General features: G+C 41.3%; 1 protein-coding gene across 7 annotated transcripts in view; it reads right to left on the reverse strand.

Moving 5' to 3' along the window:
- Rac1l (Rac family small GTPase 1 like) overlaps window positions 1–21,402 on the reverse strand; it is a 91,138-nt gene that overhangs the window by 48,621 nt on the left and 21,115 nt on the right. For 2 of the 7 annotated variants that reach the window (XR_015637466.1, XR_015637461.1), the window contains exon 1: window positions 12,576–12,826. The exons of the other annotated variants lie outside the window; for them this stretch is intronic. The gene's annotated coding sequence lies outside the window, so the exon portion shown is untranslated. Of the gene's footprint in view, window positions 1–12,575; window positions 12,827–21,402 lie in introns of those variants that run through there. 7 annotated transcript variants of the gene reach the window in all.

A 21,402-nucleotide genomic window follows, 5' to 3' on the forward strand; every position in this document is an offset into this window, starting at 1 on the left:
TATTAGTTACATATATACATGGAAAATAGCACAGTTTGCCTTTCCAATTATTATAGTGAAACATCGGCAAACTATAGACCATGGACAAGAAAGTCTAGTTACTCTGCCAACTTATCTTCCTCCCCCCCCCAAAAAAAGAATGCATAGACTGATGATGCAGTTATGGCTCAAACATGCCACTAAAACAGACTTTGAAAGGATAATCTGGAAGAACAAATCTCAAAGGACTCTCTAAAGGTGACTCTCAAGAGAGCAATAGAAAGGGGATTGTAGCTGGTTTTTGCTACTTTGTGGATTCTTCTTTTTCTCATCTTTTATCTCCCCTTCCCCCAGTTTCATCCATTATCACTAGGTAGAAGAGAAAGAAACATAGAAATAAACATAGGAGAGAGAGGGAGGGAGGGAGAGAGAGGAGAGGGGAGGAGAGAGAGGAGAGAGAGAGAGAGAGAGAGAGAGAGAGAGAGAGAGAGAGAGAGAGAGACCTGTATCTTATTTCTTCCTTCCTGTTTCATTTTTGAGCACAACTCCTAACAAACCACAACCAACCCCCCTGAACAACCAACAGTCACCTTGGAGGGGGGCGGAGTCCTAGCATTTATACACCCTCTGCAGAGTTTCCAGAATTCCGAATGCCACACAGTCACAGACACTATCTGCAGCTGGCAAAACTACGCCTCTTCTAGAGCATGAGGCAAATCATATTCAGCTGCTATGGACAATATGAAGCAGCACATATCCCTAAACCTAGGATTAAAACAAAAACACTTTCTTATAATGTTTTTATGGGATTTTTTTCTTTAAAGAAACCAGAATTTCAAAGTTGTCATTTCAGAGGACAATGGGGGATGGAATGAGAAAATCAGTCTTTGTCCCTTCTGTCTGAACACTTCAAAAATGTATCATTGGGAGGTATCACATAGAAGGACTTGTCCAATCAAACATTCATTTATTCAACAGCTATTGATGGAAAACCTCGGATATGTTGAACATTGGGGTTATTTAAAGTCTGACTGCATTTGTGAGCTTACCACTTAGAGTCAAGGGTCATGGCTGTATCCATGAAAATCCTTAAATGAGAAAATAGATGAGTCTGATAGAAGAGGAACTAGTTGAGACAAAGAATTTTGATTGGAGGTAATGATCAGAGAAAGTAGCTTAACCTGCAACGTAAGGACTTGGAGAGGCAAAGAGGGAAATGTGAATGACGGTGAGAAAGAGCTATGCACTGGGGAAAATGGGAAAGATGATCCCAGAGGCAGTGTCTGTACTCTGATAAACACATGAGCAGGCAGGGTTGGACTAACCAATTGGCCTATGACAATGATGTGTTCTCCATGCTCCCAGAAGCAATGAGGTTATTTCATAGCTAGAACTGAGGTCAGTGCACTTGAGAAACTCAACTTTCCAATTTAGTTAAACTTTAAATTTCAGTTAATTTAGATAGTACTGTGTAGTGAGGCACCATAATACAAAAAAGAATTCTTACAGGTCCTCAAAAGGGACTTCAAATTGTATCCTGACAGCAACAGGGACCACGAAAGATTTTATAAGCCAAGGTGTCACTGTTGCATGTATTTTTCAAGAGACCTAGGGACTCACTCACAAGACCTCTCATTCTTTGGGACAATAGAACTGGAGTCCACTAGATGTCCCTATCAATCAGAGTATCACACTGTGTGCATATTGATTAACCTTGTCAGTGTTGCTGACAAGGACTAAAACTGCCTTGAGTCTACAGTTGGATTATGGGTAATCCTAAATTCAGTTTCTAATCAAGCACAAGTAAGGAAATCAGGCTGTTTGCTTATGGTGTGGTTAATCTTTATCTTTCATCCAGGGACAAGAAGAAAGAGAGCTTTGACACTGTTTCAATTTGTCATCCTGAAGAACTGCACACTGTGTGTAGCCTGGGTTGCATTCCTGAGTCCAAAGTTACATTGACATGAAAGATGAAAAAGTTACTTGGTTTCCTACACAAGTTCACCCCTAACATACCAAGCCTGGCTTTGGCCAGAAAGATTGGCAATGCCCTAGATCCATGGCTCAGATGCCTATTGGATCCTTCTGAATTCAAATATGAGCAGTGTCAGTAGGTTCCATTAGCAGGGAGCTGAGCTAAAAGACAAAGACATTTGGCCACACCACAAATCTTGCAATGAAATGACATAGACAGTTGAGGTGACAACCCAAGCTCCTTCCCTTGGGAAACCACTCCTCCCAGTTTGGCTCTACTAATAACTAGTGAGCTAGCAGGCTTGCCTAACACTTGCTATGTATCAGGCACTGTCCTAGCAACAGGAGCAGTAACATTGTGGACATTGTGAATCTGAGGTAACTAATAAACACATATATTATATGTATGTTTATAGATCATATGCATGTATATATGATTATATGTACAAATATTCACACTGTCTAATGTCTATGTAGTACTTTCTATGTCTAATGTCTATGTTGGCTTTCTGTTGCTATGATAAAAAAAACTCTGGCCAAAACAGCTTAGGGGAAGAAAGGCCTTATTTCAGCTTACAGATTACAGTCCATCATTGAGTGAAGTCAGGGCAGTAACTTGATGTAGAAACCGTGAAGGAATGCTGATAACAAGGCTCATACTTAGCTAAATCTCTTATGCAGGCCAAGATTATTTCCTTGAGGAATGATGCCATACATCATCCTTAGGAGGAAGAAGAGTCTGGGCTCTCCTACTTTAATTAACAACCCAGGAAGTCCTCTTTAGACTTGTCCACAGACTAATCTGATCTAGTTGGTGGACTCAGATGACTCAAGGCTGTGTCCAGTTGTCATGCAAAGATAACTAGGACAGTGATCTTGAGTATGAAAAATGAAATGACTTGTCAAGGTCATGCAGCTCGTCAGTGACCATAGGTCCTGTGTGCCTGTACCATACATTCTCTCCAGCAGATGCTGTAAAATGAGAAGTACATGTACTTCATACACTGGACCCAATAATAGATCTAAGGAAAGATCTCCAACCCATTATGAGTCAAAATAATTACACCTATACCCATTGCCTTTAATCAGCCCAGATTGCACAAATAGCACTGAAGTTTTTGCCTATCATAATATTCCCTGAAGGGTTTTTCTCTGGACACTAAGTTTGGAAAAGAAAAAGCAGAGTTATGATGATATGATATCAACTTTGTGCGAGAGAATGATGTCACACAACAGAAGTTCTTTGGCTAACTAAGCCTAGTTGGATCCATGTGTATCACAACCAATGATGTACTTCTCCATTAAGGAAGAGGACTGACTTCTTTTTTTTTTTTTTTTTTGGATTTTTTTTTATTTACATTTCAGATGCCATTCCCTTTCCCGGTTTCCTGGACATAAGCTCCCTATCCCATCCTCCTCCACTTCTTCTATAAGGGTGTTCTCCTCCCCAACCACCTGCCTTCTCCGCCCCCCCACATTCCCCTACACTGGGCAGGACCAAAGGCTTATCCTTCCACCAGTGCCCAACAAGGCCATCCTCTGCTACATATGCTGTTGGTGCCATGGATCAGTCCATGTATAGTCTTTGGCAGTGGTTTAGTTCCTGCAAGCTCTGGTTGGTTAGCACTGTTGTTCTTATGGGGTTGCAAGCCCCTTCAGCTCTTTTAATCCTTTCTCTAATTCCTCCAATGGGGGACCCGTTCTCAGTTCAATGGTTTGCTGCTAGCATTCACCTCTGTATGTTGAAGCATCTTTTGGGTATATGCCCAAGAGAGGTATAACTGGGTCCTCAGGTAGTGCAATGTCCAATTTTCTGAGGAACCTCCAGACTGATTTCCAGAGTGGTTTTACCAGTTTGCAAACCCACCAACAATGGAGGAGTGCTTTTCTTTCTCCACATCGAAGAGGACTGACTTGAAGAGATCAGTGTAGGTTTCTAGCATGACCCCACATGCCCGCAGAGTGAGGCAGAGTTCTGGAAGCCAGTAATATGTCAAAAACATTTTCATTACTGAGAGACAATATACAGTAAGTTTCTAGAACCATTTACTCGGCATTTTCAGAACCCTTGGATGTTACCTGAATTGGTGAATCTCTGTCCCAGAACTTAAGTTCATCCAGTGACATCTAAAGCACCCAGTAGAAAGTGAAGGTAATTGCCACATCTGCTTCTTACTAGCTGTCTATCAAAACACATTTCCCCATGCACTCATTGTCCTTTGAACATTTCTCCAATAACCACTTACTTTTAATTTTCTGGTAATGGCATTTGTATAGTTTAGAAGATATAAATCATCCGGAATGGCAAAGTGGAAAGTTGACTATGTAGACAGTGAATTAAGTGGGATGAACCATGTATGGGTTTTCTGCATTTGAGGTCATTGTCTAACTAAATTATATTGTAATGTCATTATAATTTGCTCATTCCACCAGTTCTCCCTGATTACCTCTTATATGCTAGAACACACTCAGCATTGAGGATATAGTGTAAGAGAGAGGCAATGTGCTGAGCATGTTGGCACATGCTCTTAATCTCAGTACTCGGGGAAGGAAAGGCAAGTGGACCTCTATGAGTTCAAGGCCAATCTGGTTTACATAGAGAGTTTCGGGCAAAACAGGACTACATAATGACCATGTCTCTAAAGAGACTAATTTGATGATGAATTCAAGCATAATAAAAGATAAAGTGTTCATAGCATTTATATAACTTCCATTATTATGACCCCAACTGAACATCCAGGTATCTTGTCCTGTGTTGCTAATAATCCCAAGATAAGCTAATCCCCAGCCTGAGTGCTAGCTATGATAGTTATAACCATCCTAGCCTCACCCATGAATGACCAGTACAAAAGCCCAGGCTAAGCAAGTACAGATACATGATTTTTTTCTTTGACTCTCAAAATGAGGCAGTAGTGTCATTAGAAAATTTAAGAGTTATCACATGTTCACCTCTCTGACAACAGTAGGATCAGGCTTGAACTCTGGTGATTCCACCCTAAAGATGCAATCACTTTGGTGAATGACCAGTGCAATCTTACCACTGCCCAGGGAGGTGGGCTTGTGATGATACTCAAATCTTTTAAAACTCAGTTTCTTTACATTCTAATGTCAATAAGAGCACCCACCTCAAAATGTAATGTATCCAACCTTGTTTACCCAATAACTCACATACCGAATAAACATTTCATAAATGACAGCAATTAGTGTACATCAACCAGGAAAGAAAAAAATCCCTAAATACAACACCTAGAAAGATCATAGAGGTTTGTAAAGGAAGAATTCAGGTACAGGGAATAAATAGATGGGTAAATCTCACTCTCCCAAATAACCAAAAGCAGAGACTCCATGGGAAGCAGAAACTGTACATAAACAGCTAGCTTTGTGATCATAAACAAATGAATCAGGGGAAATACTCTTCCTTTCAGACTGTAGACTAAAGAGAAATGGTCTGAAACTACAGAAGGGAAAATTTGGGTTAGATACAGATAACTAGAATGTTCTTAACGGGGAAAGTAATTGGGAAATTAAACGGGCTCCCTAAGGTTTACAATGAATGAAACTTGCCTGGAAGTTGTCAGGAAGAAATGAGGTGAAGAAGCTAGGCATCAAGGGTTGCAAAAACACTCATCAATTAGAAAGGACAGCAAAATGGTTAGTATTATCCTTCTAGAGCATTCCCCAGGCAAGCAATTAGCAGAATTTATAACCAGAAAGCAACACTATTTAGTCAGTGAGGTCTTAGGATGGGTGCACATCCCATCCTAAGACAGATGCTGACCCCAGGACTTTGTAATGACCATTGGTGGTGTAGTAAGATGTTATTTTGGAGAAATCAGATAGCAAAATAACAATAGGAATCCTTTTTATAAAAGAGAAAAATGAGGACAATGCAAGATACAAATTAAGACTGGTATCTAATAAAAATTACCGAAAGCAGAATTGAGTGGGTTTGAAGAATCAAAGATTTCCATTTAGATGAGATGAGATTGAAGTTAGACCTTGCCCTAAGTTGTGATAGCTTTAAAATAGTCGGGATTGGAAGCTAAAGAGCTCAGTACATAAATGGTTATCTTCCATTCATGAAAACCAAAATTTGATCTCTAGCACCAGCCTAAAAAGTCAGGAGTGGTGGCATGCAGTCCCCAGTAGTGAGAAGACTCTGTCTCATGGAAAGATTCTGTCTCAAAAAAGAAGGCAATGTTCAAGGTTGACCTCCTCTCTCCATGTACATGTACATACGTCCTCACACACTAGAACACGAACACAAAAAGATGGTGAAGCACTGTCCTTGGTTACCTTTCCCACCTCAGTGCCAACCAAGTAGCTTGGTTCTGCAGGATAGCTGGAAGGTTCTGCTGGAGCAGATTGGCCTAACTTCTGCCTAGTAAAGAACAGTCTCAGTGGTGATGAATTTTCTCTGATCTATAGCTTCTCATCCTTCTACAAGCTTATCCTTATAGTCAAGGCAGAATTCTCAGAGGACCTGTGAGCACATGAAGTTCAGAACTCGGAACCCTTTCTGATCATCCCCATGGCCTCCCATTGAAGGAGAAAGAATTACAATTAAATTCAATCATAGCTTGTCTTTGTCTAGTTCAGTTCAGATAAGAGGAGGAAGATGATTTTGATCAGCACGATAAGGAGCTAAGTATAAAGCCAAGTATGAAAGCACATATTGGGTCCCAGTGCTAGACTGGTGAAGACGAGTACTGAAGCTCATTGGCTAGGAAGCTGTGGTGGTTTGACATGTATGACCCCATGAACTCATGAGTTTGAATGCTTGGCCCATAGGCACTTGCACTATTAGGAGTGGCCTTGTTGAAGTATGTAAGGCTTTGCTGGAGAATGTGTGTCACTGTGAGGGCCCCAATGCTCCAGCTATACTCAATATGGCTCACAGTCTCTCCTTTCAGATCAAGATGTAAAATTCTCAGCTACTTCTCTAGCACCATGTCTGCCTGGATATTGCCATTTTTTCCCGCCATAACAGTAATGACTAAATCTCTAAAATATAAGCCATCCCCAATAAAATGTCATGCTTTATAAAAAGCTGCCATGGTCATGGTGTCTCTTCTGAGCAATAAATCCCAACTGAGATAGAAATCTGATGTAATGAGTGACTTTCAGGCCAGTGAGAGATCCTGTTTCAAAGAAAAAAGTAGTTGGTACCTGAACAGGATCTGAGGATGACCTCTAACACACACACACACACACACACACACACACACACACACACACTGAGCTAAACTAAAAATAAGTGGGAAAAAAAGGCAAAGAAAATCTGTTGTGGCTCCAGTTAGAAAAAGTTCTAGGGAGAGTTTAGAGGGACATGATTGTGTGGGAATGAGATGAGGATGCAAACTTTAAGTCTTTCTGTATCACTGAATTCCTGTTTTGTGTTCTCAAAGATATTCTAGATGGGCTTGGCTTGGCTTTGGACAGGTACTGCTTCTGGTACAGCCAGTTGGAAGACTGAACAGGACACTCGGAGCCCACGCTTTCTCAGATACTATCAGTCTTGAGCTTGGCCTAATAAACACTACACACACACACACACACACACACACACACACACACACACACACACACACACCTTTGCTCTCCCCTGTCTGTGTGGCACTGAACTATGGGGATAAATCAATCCCAACTCTAAATGTCAACTCTAAATGAAATGGTCTCCAGAAGAGAGGGCCAGTGCGAATGACTGCTCATAAATTTTGCCTTCATTTGAAATTGGAAGATATCTTGCAGTTCTTTCTACCTGATTAAGAATGTAATAAATCCCAGGAATCAAAGAAATAAACGAACTTTCTCAGGTTTCTGAAGTCTATTGCATCCCAGAGCAGAGGCTAGCTCACTCATAGACATCACAGAGCAGGGGATAACCCACTCACAGACATCACCTACCATTTTGTTTTGTAATCTGAGAAACATAGCACAAGAAATCACAATTTTCTAACACATATGCATTTTAAAACTGTCTCTGAAACCTCCTCCTTTCTTGGAGATTCTATTTTTTTAATGTTCATTCCACACAGGTATTTATAGAGCATTGAAGCACTATTAATTTATTTTATAACTTTGAAAAGAAAATTACTCAGAAATGCTTGGTAACAAAAGATTTTACTCCAGACCTTCATGATAAATGTAGTAACAACCACAGAGAGAGTCTGCAGTGCATGAAAGAAAAAGGAAGCTTGCTCTGAATACATTGAGAGCGTGAAACTATAATACCAAGGAATAGAAGGTACATCAGTGGATAAAAAATAACTAAGGAATATCAATGGAGGAGCCTGGGCAATCCCACCTAACCGGATGCTTAGTCAAGACAGGTCTGAGTGACCAGACATCCCCTGGGGAAGAGGAGGGCGAGGTCTTGATTGAGCACAAGTGAAAGTTCTTATTAGATAGGCTTAGCAGGATTCTTTGCCAAAGCTAGAATTTACAAAGAGTATATAGACTGCCTAGAAGTTTCGGGATAGCTACTCGCTAAAGTGTGGTCAAGTGAGGAATCTTTGGCACCAATCACAAAACCAATATCCTACCCCAAAAATCTGTTACTCATAGAAGCACCTGAAGGACAAATTAATGATATTAGCACCAGCACCTTGAGGATTTCTAAGCACCATAGAAAATGAACAGGGAGAGAACACCTGCTCTCCCACAGAAATGCCCTTGTCTTTCTGCAAGCTGTCAAGGACACAGCCTACTGTATGGGGTTACAGTCAGATTTGAAAGCTCCACCCATCTTTCAAATATTTAAAATCTGAATGCCAGGCCCCATGACATCAAATCTCTGTTCAAACTCCTCCAATACTTCCCATGCCCTCAGAGGCCAAGACGTCCATCCAGACTCAGTCCTCACCAATCTCTTCCATGAAGTGACCCAACCCAGAACCTGAGTCACATGGGAGTCCTAGAACTGTCAGTGAGAACCACCGAATCAAATTGTCCCAGAAGCAGCTTGTAATCCTATGAAGGTTCCCAACTTCCCAACTTATCCTATTTGAGATTTCCTTTATTTTTTTTTCTTTTTGCTATCACTTGGACCATGTTCTCTGTGACAGGTTATGCTGAGGGACAGCCTCGGTTCTCAGAAGCAGTCACCTCTGAAGTCTTCTGTGACAACCCCAGAAAACTATCTCATCACCCAACCCCCATCTATATCTCAAGAGCCTGTGTGTTCTTTGTCCACAGAACTTACCTGATATCCTCATAACTGTGCTTTTCAATCTGCTAAATGGGAAGGATTTTCCCAGAAATCTACTAAGGAGCACTGATATATATTATCAGCCTAGTACAAACTGGTTATAAAGTGTTTATGTCAGCTACATCTGCTCGACAACTCAACTCAGTGCCAAGTACACATCAATTGACCCGGTTTCTGCTACCAGAAACCTGGAAAGGACAATTCATTCACTCTGTCAGTCATGCATTCATTCACATTGCATTCATTCATGTCTATACAGCTGTGTGTGCTCCCTGTCTGTTGTCAGTTTCTGTTACTTATCACTCTAGATCTGACCACTTAAAAATATACACAATGACTTCTTGGTCACTTTTCTGCAATCATGGTAAGTACTAGAAAGGACAACTAGGTTTATTCTGTGTGGCACTAGCTACGGTAGCCCAGTGGAACCTGTGGGATAACAGATCATTCCATATCCATAGTTGTCCAGTAATCACAAAACCCCCATGTATAACAGAGCCTCTCTTCCCTCGTCTGCTCTGATTCTCAATGCTCTCCACATGGTCTCCCCACCAGCATAGCCTGAGGATTCCACCAGGGCAAAGATAAAAACCTTCTAAGACTCAAACACTCAAAGTACACAGTCTTCCTTCCATTACGTTCTACTAGTGAAAATAAAAGTCAGAATCCAGCCCATAGTCAAAAAGAAAGCGTGGGACATTCTCTAGATCAGGGGGAGAGGGGTAGATTAAGAGTCATCAAATTAGGGCTGAAGGCCTCAAGCAGTGCTTTGGGGACTGAAAAAGCATTGGAATTATTGGTCTTGTTAGTGAATAGAACCAAGTTCCTAATTTGTAAGAATCTCAAGTTGGGGAGACAGACGGTGGATTGGTAGATAATAACTATGATGGTTTGGATGAGATGTCAGCCATTTCTCTGGCATTTAAATACTTGGTCTCTAATTAGTGATCCTTCTTGGAAAGCTTAGGTGATGTGGTTTGGGAGGAGGAAGTACGTCACTGAGGTCCAGTTTTGAAAGTTTAAAGACTTGGCACCATTTTCGGTCTTCCTGTTTGAGTTTGAGATGTGAACACCCAGATGCAGCTCCGGACACCATGCCTGTCTTCTGCCACATTACCTCACCATGACAGTGCTGAACTCTTAGCCCTCCATACCCACAGACCGATGTAACCTTTGATACATTACTTTGGATCCTGGTGCTTTATCACAGCTATAGAAACCCTAACTGTCACACTATTTTGATGTTACCTAGCTTCTATGGGCATATGCTACCTAGGCAGCTTTTCTAGCCTTGACTCAAACTGTTAGAAAGCATACCATTTATGAATAAGCTCTATGATCCTCTCTGCTAATGAAGGGGTGAGGTGAGGGGAAAATGCCTTGCTTTGCCTTCTCTGGATTATTACACATTCACTGAGTAGCACCTTTAAGGCATTTCCCTTCGGATTTCTCAAAAGGTTGTTTGTTCTCGCTTCTTGCTTCCCAAAGGATCTGCATTCCTCTTACTCCTCATGGGCACCAAGTAAAACCACCACAGAACAATCATTGCTGTTTCTTGTGTCCCTTGAAATGGCATTCGGCAGCCTTTAGTCCCCTAGGATTTCCTACTCTCCTTTGCCCATCCCACCACTACCATCCATTATTATACTTTAAATTTTATCACAAAAGCCTTCATAACAGGTTTTTCTAAGAAAAAGCTTTAAACTTTTGAATTCTTTATTTAGAAAAAGACATACAACATACACTTAGGTTTTTCTTAACTCATATGACCACAGAATCACTATATAGATTTGTTTGCTTGTTTCTGACTCTCCATGGTTTTGTACAATGCCTGACATGTAATTCAATCGAAGAATGAGGGAATGAGTCAGGGAATGAATGAATTGGCAAATTCATTAATACATAAAGACAAATTGGCTTTTTTTTTCTGCCTGGAGCAGAATGAGAGACCGGAAACTGTTTCATCTCAATGGTTAATGAAGAAAGAGAAGAAAAAGATTCCAGAAGTATTCAGTCAAATCCTCCCTGCTTTCCCTGAGAACTGTGGAGCCGGAGCATTTAGAAAAGGCTTTCTCCTAATAGTAACTCACCAAGCCTTGGCTCAGATGGGATCAACACCTAAGCCTGTGTCAAGGATCAGAGCTTATCTGCTGGCCACGTGACCGCACCTCCAGACAGGGGTTCTCCTCTGGGTTTGTGTGGGCGGAGGCATAATGGCTCCCAGAAGAAAGAGGAAACTGTCAGTTTTTCTTGATGCAGGGGGGGAGGAAGGAGAGGCTCTGAGCCAACTCAAAAATATGTGAACAGATATCTCACAGGCAACAGACTGGATTCCAGAATGTGACTAGCCTGATCCATTAACTTATCATTGTGTTTTGTCTCCTCCGTCCCCCATTTCTCTCTTGCTTCAGGAAAAGAGAAGGTTTTGTAGATTCATTTCAATAGTTACCTGGAATATTAGGCTGAAACTTAGGCCAAGAACCTGCAAACCCTTGTGTTTTGGGATCCTGTCCAGGGAACCAAATCATCCCCCATATATACAAAGCTCCACTCAGACAGCTACCAGACTGCAGAGGGTACTGCCTAGAGTCCCTGGACAAAGGTGGCACACTTATGAGCATCTGGTGAAGGGAGCCTTCATTCACTCATGTTCTACACTTACCCTGAACCTGAGGTTCTCCTAATAGCACATAGTCTAGTAAGAGTCTCTATCTTATCAATATTTAGTAAAAACTTAAAACCTGCATTCACTTTTTATCTGGTTAAAGCCTGTGGAAATAATCTATAATCTATATGTTATATACAATATAACCTATAATATGCTATAATAATAAGCCATATCTGGTAAAAGTCAATGTGTTATATATAGTGAATCTGGTATTTAATGACACTTTAAAACTATTGGCTCTTAGCCATCTTTTACAGTCAGATTAATGGCTTTATTCTACAGTTATAAAAAGGTATGGGAGCCACCACTGCCAAGGTCAAGGAGAAGCTGAAAATAGGAGACTTGGACGACCCTGCTAAGGCCATTTCAGATTTTGATATCTATGCACAACTTCATTTGAACAATGGGCTTGTGTTAGTCAAGGTTGAGAACAGAAACCAAGATGGATGGATGGATGGATGGATGGATGGATGGATGGATGGATGGATCCAGACAGACAAAAAAATATATCGAGGATTAGCTTATCAATTGGAGGCTGGTTTGTCTAAAATCTGTCTTCAAGCTGAAGAGGAGGAAGAGGAAGAGGAAAAGGAGGAAGAACATAGAACATAGTAACTACCCAATCCAAGAGGCAGACCAATAATATAGCTCCAGTCTGAGACTTAAGACCTAAAACTTCCCTAGAATGGCAGACTCCATGTTGAAAATGTCATGACTAGCCAGACTGTCTCACCACTGGGGTACCTGGAGCGCCTCCAATGCTGTTGCACTCTGGGGAGGCAAAATGAAGTTCATAATAGGGGTTCACAGTCGGTGTTTGTCCGGAATGTGGTAGATTACTTCTGTAGTTCCCAGTCTCTTGTGTACCCAGGCGCTGCTGGCTGTCCACGATACCCCTCAGGGTGTCCATGCACCAGGCAGTAAAGAAAAGGCAGAGCTCCAGACAGGACAGGAACTGGGGTTGGTTCTGAGTGGATGCCAAGAGTACTGAGGGGCTGGAAGAGAAAAAGCCTTCTCTAAGAGATTTAGACAAAGACCATTTATGATGAAGGCCTCCCTCACCTCCTGCTCCCCCCTCTTGCTTTCTGCTCCCCAAATCCTTAATGAAGAAATGGTCCTTATTCAAACTGCCTTATTTGATGGTGGATGTGAATGTATATACCTTACTCAGGGTCAACCAGGAATTAAATAGTTTTTGCAGAAAGGAATGCTTAGGAAGAGAAGCTGATTGGCTGAACCTTTTGGTCCTATCTAGGTACCTCATTATCATGGAGAGGTCTAAGATTTTATATGACTATCATGGTCTTCTCAGTGGGATGTCTCAGATAGGTGTTCCAGAGCATGTAGAAGTAGGCAGGGAATGGCTCCACTCCTACCATTCTATATTCTGAGATTCTCAGTGTTTGAGCTCACTCAACTTTTTCAGTTTTTCTGTCTGGTAGCACGATCCACTTGTCCTACAGAGTTTGATATCTACAGTTGAGCAAGGAACCACCAATGGGCACACTTGCATGAAATATGGGGTTTATGCAAGCTAGAAGATTTCTTCTCCCACCTCTTGGTCCACCTAGGCTGCCAGCTTGTGCTGTTGGTTTCTGTCCACCCAAAGATCATTTCTGGAAATGCTCTCATGGATACACCCAGAAGCATCCTTTATTAGTCTCCCAAATACCTCTCAATACAGCCAAGATTAACACAGCTAGCTAGGTGTTGCTGATCTCAACTGCTTGAAGAATACTAAATATAACCAGGATCTAGAAACCCTTTAAATCACAACACTGCTGAGAAGGAAAACTGCCAGTGACTCCTCATTCAGCCAGTGACCAGCAGGAAGGTGGTTGGAGTATCTCTTGCTAAGATCACTATTGCCTAGTCAAGAAGTATAATACCCTTGGTCCAATGGACATCCTTCATAAAGTATCTTTTTACCCTTCAAAGGCAATCTCACAGGATAAGTGAAAAGGGGAAATTTAATGTCTCACATTCCACATTTTACTAAAGAGAGATAATACCTCCAGAATAAATGTCCATATGAAACGAAAGGGCCTGGCGTGCTACACCACATGCAAGAGACTCGCCGCTTTTAGCTTTCTGTTACAGAGGTGAAACTCATTTGGCTCCATCTTCAGTTTCTTTGATTTCACATTGAGCCAGGCTCTCTGTGCACTCCTGTTTCTAGACGAGCTGAATACTCGAGAAGCTTATGTGTAAGTGAGATGAACACCGTGCACTTTTGGAAAGTTTTGCCTATGATTTAATGGTACAATGTCAATAATCACAATGAAGAGTGTGCAAAATGTCACCAGAATGACAGAAGGTAACAATTAACTAAAATAAATTATCACGGAAGCATGTTGAAGATTCTAAAGCTGTAGGCAAAGGGACCATTTGTGTTACTGAGATCTTCATTTTTACTGGTAAAATTATGACAATCAAATGCCATCCGTTCATTGTCATTAGGTGTAATGAGATCATCCAGATTAATTGGTGACATGGAGCATCTGTTAGGAAGACCTTATGACACGCTCTCTTTGGTGATGTCACAAAATTGTTGATTTATGCCTCCTCATAAATCATGAGGTCATGATCAAAAAATGGATATGAGACCCACTTCTCACTGGCTATGTAGATAGAATCATTTTTCTAAAGTCTCACCAAAATATATAATCTTAGTGCCTCTTATCCATAGGGAATATTAAGCAGGAGGAGGGAAACGGAGGGTGGGAAACAGGAAGAAAAGAACAACTCCCATGATCCTTCATGTTTGAAAACTAAGCAGTCTGTGTTGCAAGTTTTAGTCCTGAAGCCCTTGTGTTATGGATTTCCAAGACTAGGCAGCATTTAGTGCTCTATTTGTGCATGTAGCATATCCAAAGGATTTATATCCCATAGTGATGGCTCAGGGGAGTGCTGGATGACATACTATCACTCTGCCTACCCCTGTCACTGAGTGAACTTTCATCATCATCTCTCTCTCTCCTAAGACTTCAGAATGGCCCTCAATTCTTGTCTTAGTCTGTCTGAGCTGCTACAACAAAATAAACAGCTTAAAGTAACACAACAATATCCCTGTCAGCTCTGGAGACTTAGAAGACCAAGATCAAAGTGTCTGGTGAGAACACACCTCATGGTTCATAGATAGCACCCCTGTGCTGTCTTCATAAGAGCAAGGTAATTCTAAGAAGTCTCATTATGAAGCTACTAAGCCCATTGGGTGAGTGTGCTGTTCTCTAAAGTGATGCACCTTTCGATAATATAAATTTCAAAAATAAAGTTGTATTAATTATAAACTCAGAAGATAATAAGAACCAAAAATATCTTATTTGGGTTCTAATTCATTCACTTAGCAGAAAAATTTGCAAGACTGTGAACACAGAAGCACTCTCTGCCAGGCACAGACTCTTAAAAAAATAGGACAAGAAATATATTTCATTTCCTCTCTGTTGTATTCTTCAAAGGTTCTCCCATTTGAAGACAATGCACTTGAAAGAGAGAGAAGAAAAGTATTTGGTTTTATAGGATAAGGTAATAAGAAAGGAAGATGGGAATGGAACCCAAAAGATGCTTTTATACAACACAGGGTTCTATGCTGAGCAACTTCAGCAAAGGTTGTATCTGAATACTTGAGATCTAGACTTTAATGCAGCCCCTTGGGAGAAATCTCCATGGAGTTTCAGGAAATAGCCATCCAACAGTCTGGACCAGTGCCAAACGGTGTGTGCTTATGAGAACAATGGAGTCATGAGATGTGCATACATTCAACTTTGTCAGGTGCTGGTAGGCTGTTCTTCAAAGACTGCACAAAGCTCCTCCTCACCCTAGGTGTAGAAGTGTTTTGCTGAATACACATTCATCCTGAATAATGGATGTTATGGTGGTTTGAATAGAAATGCCCCACCCCAGACTCATCTATTTCAATGCCTGGTGGTACTACTTGACAGATTATGACATACTTGACAGTATGGCCTTACTGGAGTAAGTGTAGCCTTACTGAAATAGGTGTGGCCTTGTTGGAGAGGGTGTGGTCTTGTTGGAGTAGGTGTGGCCTTGTTGGAGGAAGTGTGTCATTGGAGGTGGGCTTTGGAGTTTCAAATGCTCAAGCTAGACCTAATGACTCTTCCTGATGCCTGCTGACACAGATGTAGAACTTATAGCTACCTCTCCAGTGCCATGTCTGCGAATATGCCAGCATGCTTCCTGCCATTGTGATAATGGACTAAACCTTTGAATGTAAGCAAATTAAATGCTTTCCTTTATAAAAGTTGCCATGGCCATGGTGTTTCTTCACAGCAGTAGAACATTGTCTAAGACAGATGTGTTGTCTGCTCTTTGTTTGTGCATTCTAATTGTTGTAAGATGTTGATCCCTGTTTTAATTGGCATTTATTTCATTACTAATAAGATTGAGCTTCTTTCTTGTTCTTTATTAGTCATTTAATGCCTCCCATTTGTGAAATTCTTGTTCTTGTCTTTAGTGCACATGCTATTGGCATCATTCCAGCTTTCCCTTGCCAATTAGGTGGGGTAGTTTGAATGAAAAATGTCTTCCAAGGTTGTTTGATAAAGCCTCAAGGAATTACATTATTTTATATTTACCATACAATGCTCCCCACAAGTGCCATAGACTACCTAACAAAAATTCCATGATCAGGCATGAGAAACCCCCTTTTGAGCTATTGGACAGGGTAGTTCAAATGACTCCCAAAACAATATAAGCTATGGCCGTTTCCCTTGGTTACATCAAGAGGCTGAAGGTAAGTTCTTGTCGCTTTTCAGAAATAAAGGTTTGCAGGAAAAGTTGTGAGGAAAACACTGCACTCCTAGAATACAGGACTGGGCTGTATTGGATCTAACCTAAAAACTTCTTCTTACAGTTTAACTTACACAATACCAGGAAGTACTAAGTAAACTACCGAGGGAGGAAGCATCAACAGTTCTATCCAACTGCAATGTCTATGAGCTACAACAATGACCAGCATGGCAGGGTATCCCTTAAGGTGCAATAAAGACACTCATGGCTATTAGCCCAAATGCTTGAATTACCCTAGATGCATAGAACACATGAAACTCAAGACGGATGATCAAAATGTGAATGCTTCACTCCTTCTTTAAATGAGGAAAAAGAATACCCTTGGCAGGGAAGAGAGAGGCAAAGATTAAAACAGAGACTGAAGGAACACCCATTCAGAGCCTGCCCCACATGTGGCCCATACATATACAGCCACCCAATTAGACAAGATGGATGAAGCAAAGAAGTGCAGGCCGACAGGAGCCGGATGTAGATCGCTCCTGAGAGACACAGCCAGAATACAGCAAATACAGAGGCGAAAGCCAGCAGCAAACCACTGAACTGAGAATAGGACCCCCGTTGAAGGAATCAGAGAAAGAACTGGAAGAGCTTGAAGGGGCTCGAGACCCCATATGTACAACAATGCCAAGCAACCAGAGCTTCCAGGGACTAAGCCACTACCTAAATACATGGACTGACCCTGGACTCTGACCCCATAGGTAGCAATGCATATCCTAGTAAGAGCACCAGTGGAAGGGGAAGCCCTTGGTCCTGCTAAGACTGAACCCCCAGTGAATGTGATTGTTGGGGGGAGGGCGGCAATGGGGGGAGGATGGGGAGGGGAATACCCATAAAGAAGGGGAGGGGGAGGGATTAGGGGGATGTTTGCCCGGAAACCGGGAAAGGGAATAACATTCGAAATGTAAGTAAGAAATACTCAAGTTAATAAAAATAAATAAATAAATAAATAAATAAATAAATAAATAAATAAATACACTCATGTCTTGGCAATAATCAACGGCTTAGTAATTGAACTTTAAGGCCCACTCACCCTGAAGTAAGTCTTGACTGGGATTAGAAACAGAATCAACTACTCAGGACTAGTGAGGCCACAGATTTAAGAAAAGATCCTAAAACTACCACTTTACTGGACTAGCATAATTCCTAACTGCATTCTAAACTTACACTCCAAGATAAGTGTAGCTCTGAGCCTTCATCAAAGAATTGTCTCTTTTACAATGAATGGAGATAATTCCAAAAATATTACAGCTGGACATAATTTAGAAATCAACAGATTGTGTGGAGTCTAGACCCAGTGGATGTATCTTCAACAAAGCCCCCCGCACCTGAGCCTCACAGAATAGGAAGCAGAAAGACCATAGGAACCAGTGGGGTAGGAAATTTGCTTTGCCTCCTAGACAGGGCTACCTCAACAAGACTGGATCATTACTATTATCATGCTAATGCAAAAGGAGGAAATTGTAGTTTGTTGATGGCATTATGCAGGTGAAGGCAGACACAAGATAAAACAAGGCCTGTCATTGGATGATAAGGAAGGGTAGGAGGGAACAGAGGTTTAAGAAGGAAAGGGAGAGGTAGAAGAAAAGACAAGCAACATGGAGACAGATGTAAATGATCCTCACTGTGCATCTCTACATAGATACAGGTTGTTATGAATATTTTTTAAGGGATGGATTTCTATAGGTCAATTTATCTTATCTAGGTAAGCAGTTTATATCTTTATCAATTGATTGTGAGTTATTGTGTGGATGTATTGTGGATTGAGAATTTAACATATAAATCTGATTGTTGAATTATAGTTTATTGAGTCCTGATTTCACCTAGCTGTTTAGAGTGTGGGCAGAGTCTGTGGCAGGGAGCCGTAATAGGGCAGCCCGTGCTAAACTTCTAGAACCCTGATTTTACTGGGTAGCTGGAACCAGAGAGTTCGCAGCTAGCAGAGAGCCGCGGGAAGAGATACTAATCAGAGATAAATTATGGTTAGTTCCATTTGGCCCCACGGGTGCTGGAACTAACTCTAGAGACCAGTGTGACAAGGTGCCATGCTAGAATGGCGAATGGATCGCCTGGGTCTGAGAGTACTTGGGGGCAGCGTGGAACCACTGAGATGAGAATGCCCCACAGTGCCATTACTAGAGTGGGTCAAAAGGGAACCATTTTTTAATATTTACCGCAACAGGAAATCTTACTGGGTCTTACCGCTAGACAAAGAACTACAGGCAACTAATGATGGCTGAGAAAGAGAAAACAGACATCCCATGGATGAAGCCCCTAGCTGATTATCCAATACGAAGTGGTCAGCCCTGAAATCATATACACACAAAAAATGAGCTCTGCAGACTGTATTTGCCTACATGTGTAGATTTTATATATATATATATATATATATATGTGTGTGTGTGTGTGTGTGTATACATATATGTGTGTATATATATGATGTATATGATGTATTGAAGTATATGTGTGTATGTGCATGTGTATATTTATATGTGCATATATTATATATGACAGTAATAATCAAAGAAAAGAAGCTGTCAATGAGAAGAGGGGAAATGGAAGTAACTGGGCAATGCAAACCTGAAAGAGGTTAGAGGCAGGAAAGGAAGGGAAGAAATACATTACATGACTATATTTTAATTTTAAAATAAATTGAATTAATTTTTAAGGAAAAGGAAGCATGTTCCCTATTATATGCTTAGATTCTAGAATGAGAGGGTAGACATTGCTGAAGAGAAGGTACCATCCCTACTTTTCAGAGTTACAGCATCTTAGAGAGGCTTGAGTAACCAGCCTAGGCTGGTATCCACTGGAAAGGTCAAGACTCTGATCTTGAGATTTAGTGTGAAGATGTCTGACAAGCTTCACGAGAAGAGTGATTCCCTGAATTCCTCAGAGTCCACTGTGCCTTTGGAAATGATTCACTCTGGTTTTGGAAGAGAGAGAATGCCCTGTTTGAAAAATGTATAGATGTCTAAAATGAGTAGATGGTTGGTAATATATTGAGCTCATAATCAAATTTTTATCTAGTCTGCTCCCCTAAAAACTCATAATGAGAATAAAATCTTAGCTGGAAATGACTAAAGCAGTATCTATCCTATAGAGCAAAGAAGTGAATTACATGCCCAGTTATCTGCAGCACCATGCTAGCTCATGATGGTAGGAAGGAGAGAACACAACTCAGGTGGATCATGGACACCCTGGAGCAAGCTGAAGAATTCAAAGCTAGATAATAATTAGCTTGTTTGTGTGGATGTTCTGATATTTCCCACCCAACCCAAGTCTCAACCGAGGGTTCTAATCTGTTGCTACAGTGTGCCTAAAGGTATCCAGTCAAGTTGTATGAAGGAAGCATTCATACCTCTCACAGAGGTAGAAATGCTAGAGCATGTGTACTATATGAGTGCAAGAAAATATACCAACTCAATGTGTCCTTGAAAGAGCTCAAAGGACTGGTTTTGTTGCCACAATGATTAAAAAAACATTGTAAGAGTGACATGGACTGTAAAACTAAACAGTAATTGTCATTTGGAACTCAGTAATAACAGAAAGTGTTAAAATTGTCTCTTCCCGAACACTCCTCCATTGTTGGTGGGATTGCAGACTGGTACAACCATTCTGGAAATCAGTCTGGAGGTTCCTCAGAAAATTGGACATTGAACTGCCTGAGGATTAAGCCATACCTCTCTTGGGCATATACCCAAAAGATGCCTCAACATATAAAAGAGACACGTGCTCCACTATGTTCATCGCAGCCTTATTTATAATAGCCAGAAAATGGAAAGAACCCAGATGCCCTTCAACAGAGGAATGGATACAGAAAATGTGGTACATCTACACAATGGAATATTACTCAGCTATCAAAAACAACGAGTTTATGAAATTCGTAGGCAAATGGTTGGAACTGGAAAATATCATCCTGAGTGAGCTAACCCACTCACAGAAAGACATACATGGTATGCACTCATTGATAAGTGGCTATTAGCCCAAATGCTTGAATTACCCTAGATCCCTAGAACAAACGAAACTCAAGACGGATGATCAAAATGTGAATGCTTCACTCCTTCTTTAAATGAGGAAAAAGAATACCCTTGGCAGGGAAGGGAGAGGCAAAGATTAAAACAGAGACTGAAGGAACACCCATTCAGAGCCTGCCCCACAGGTGGCCCATACATATACAGCCACCCAATTAGACAAGATGGATGAAGCAAAGAAGTGCAGACCGACAGGAGCCGGATGTAGATCGCTCCTGAGAGACACAGCCAGAATACAGCAAATACAGAGGCGAATGCCAGCAGCAAACCACTGAACTGAGAATAGGTCCCCCGTTGAAGGAATCAGAGAAAGAACTGGAAGAGCTTGAAGGTGCTCGAGACCCCAAAAGTACAACAATGTCAAGCAACCAGAGCTTCCAGGGACTAAGCCACTACCTAAAGACTATACATGGACTGACCCTGGACTCTGTCCCCATAGGTAGCAATGAATATCCTAGTAAGAGCACCAGTGGAAGGGGAAGCCCTGGGTCCTGCTAAGACTGAACCCCCAGTGAACTAGACTATGCGGGGAGGGTGGCAATGGGGGGAGGTTTGGGAGGGGAACACCCAGAAGGAAGGGGAGGGGGGAGGGTGATGTCTGTCCGGAAACCGGGAAAGGGAATAACACTTGAAATGTATATAAGAAATACTCAAGATAATAAAAAAAATAAAATAAAATAAAATAAAATAAAAAATTGTCTCTTCCCTGATATAAGTGAGGATAACAGTAT

This window comes from Rattus norvegicus, chromosome 14 (genome assembly GCF_021556685.1).
Source record: "Rattus norvegicus strain SHRSP/BbbUtx chromosome 14, alternate assembly SHRSP_T2T, whole genome shotgun sequence".
Taxonomy (NCBI): domain Eukaryota; kingdom Metazoa; phylum Chordata; class Mammalia; order Rodentia; family Muridae; genus Rattus; species Rattus norvegicus.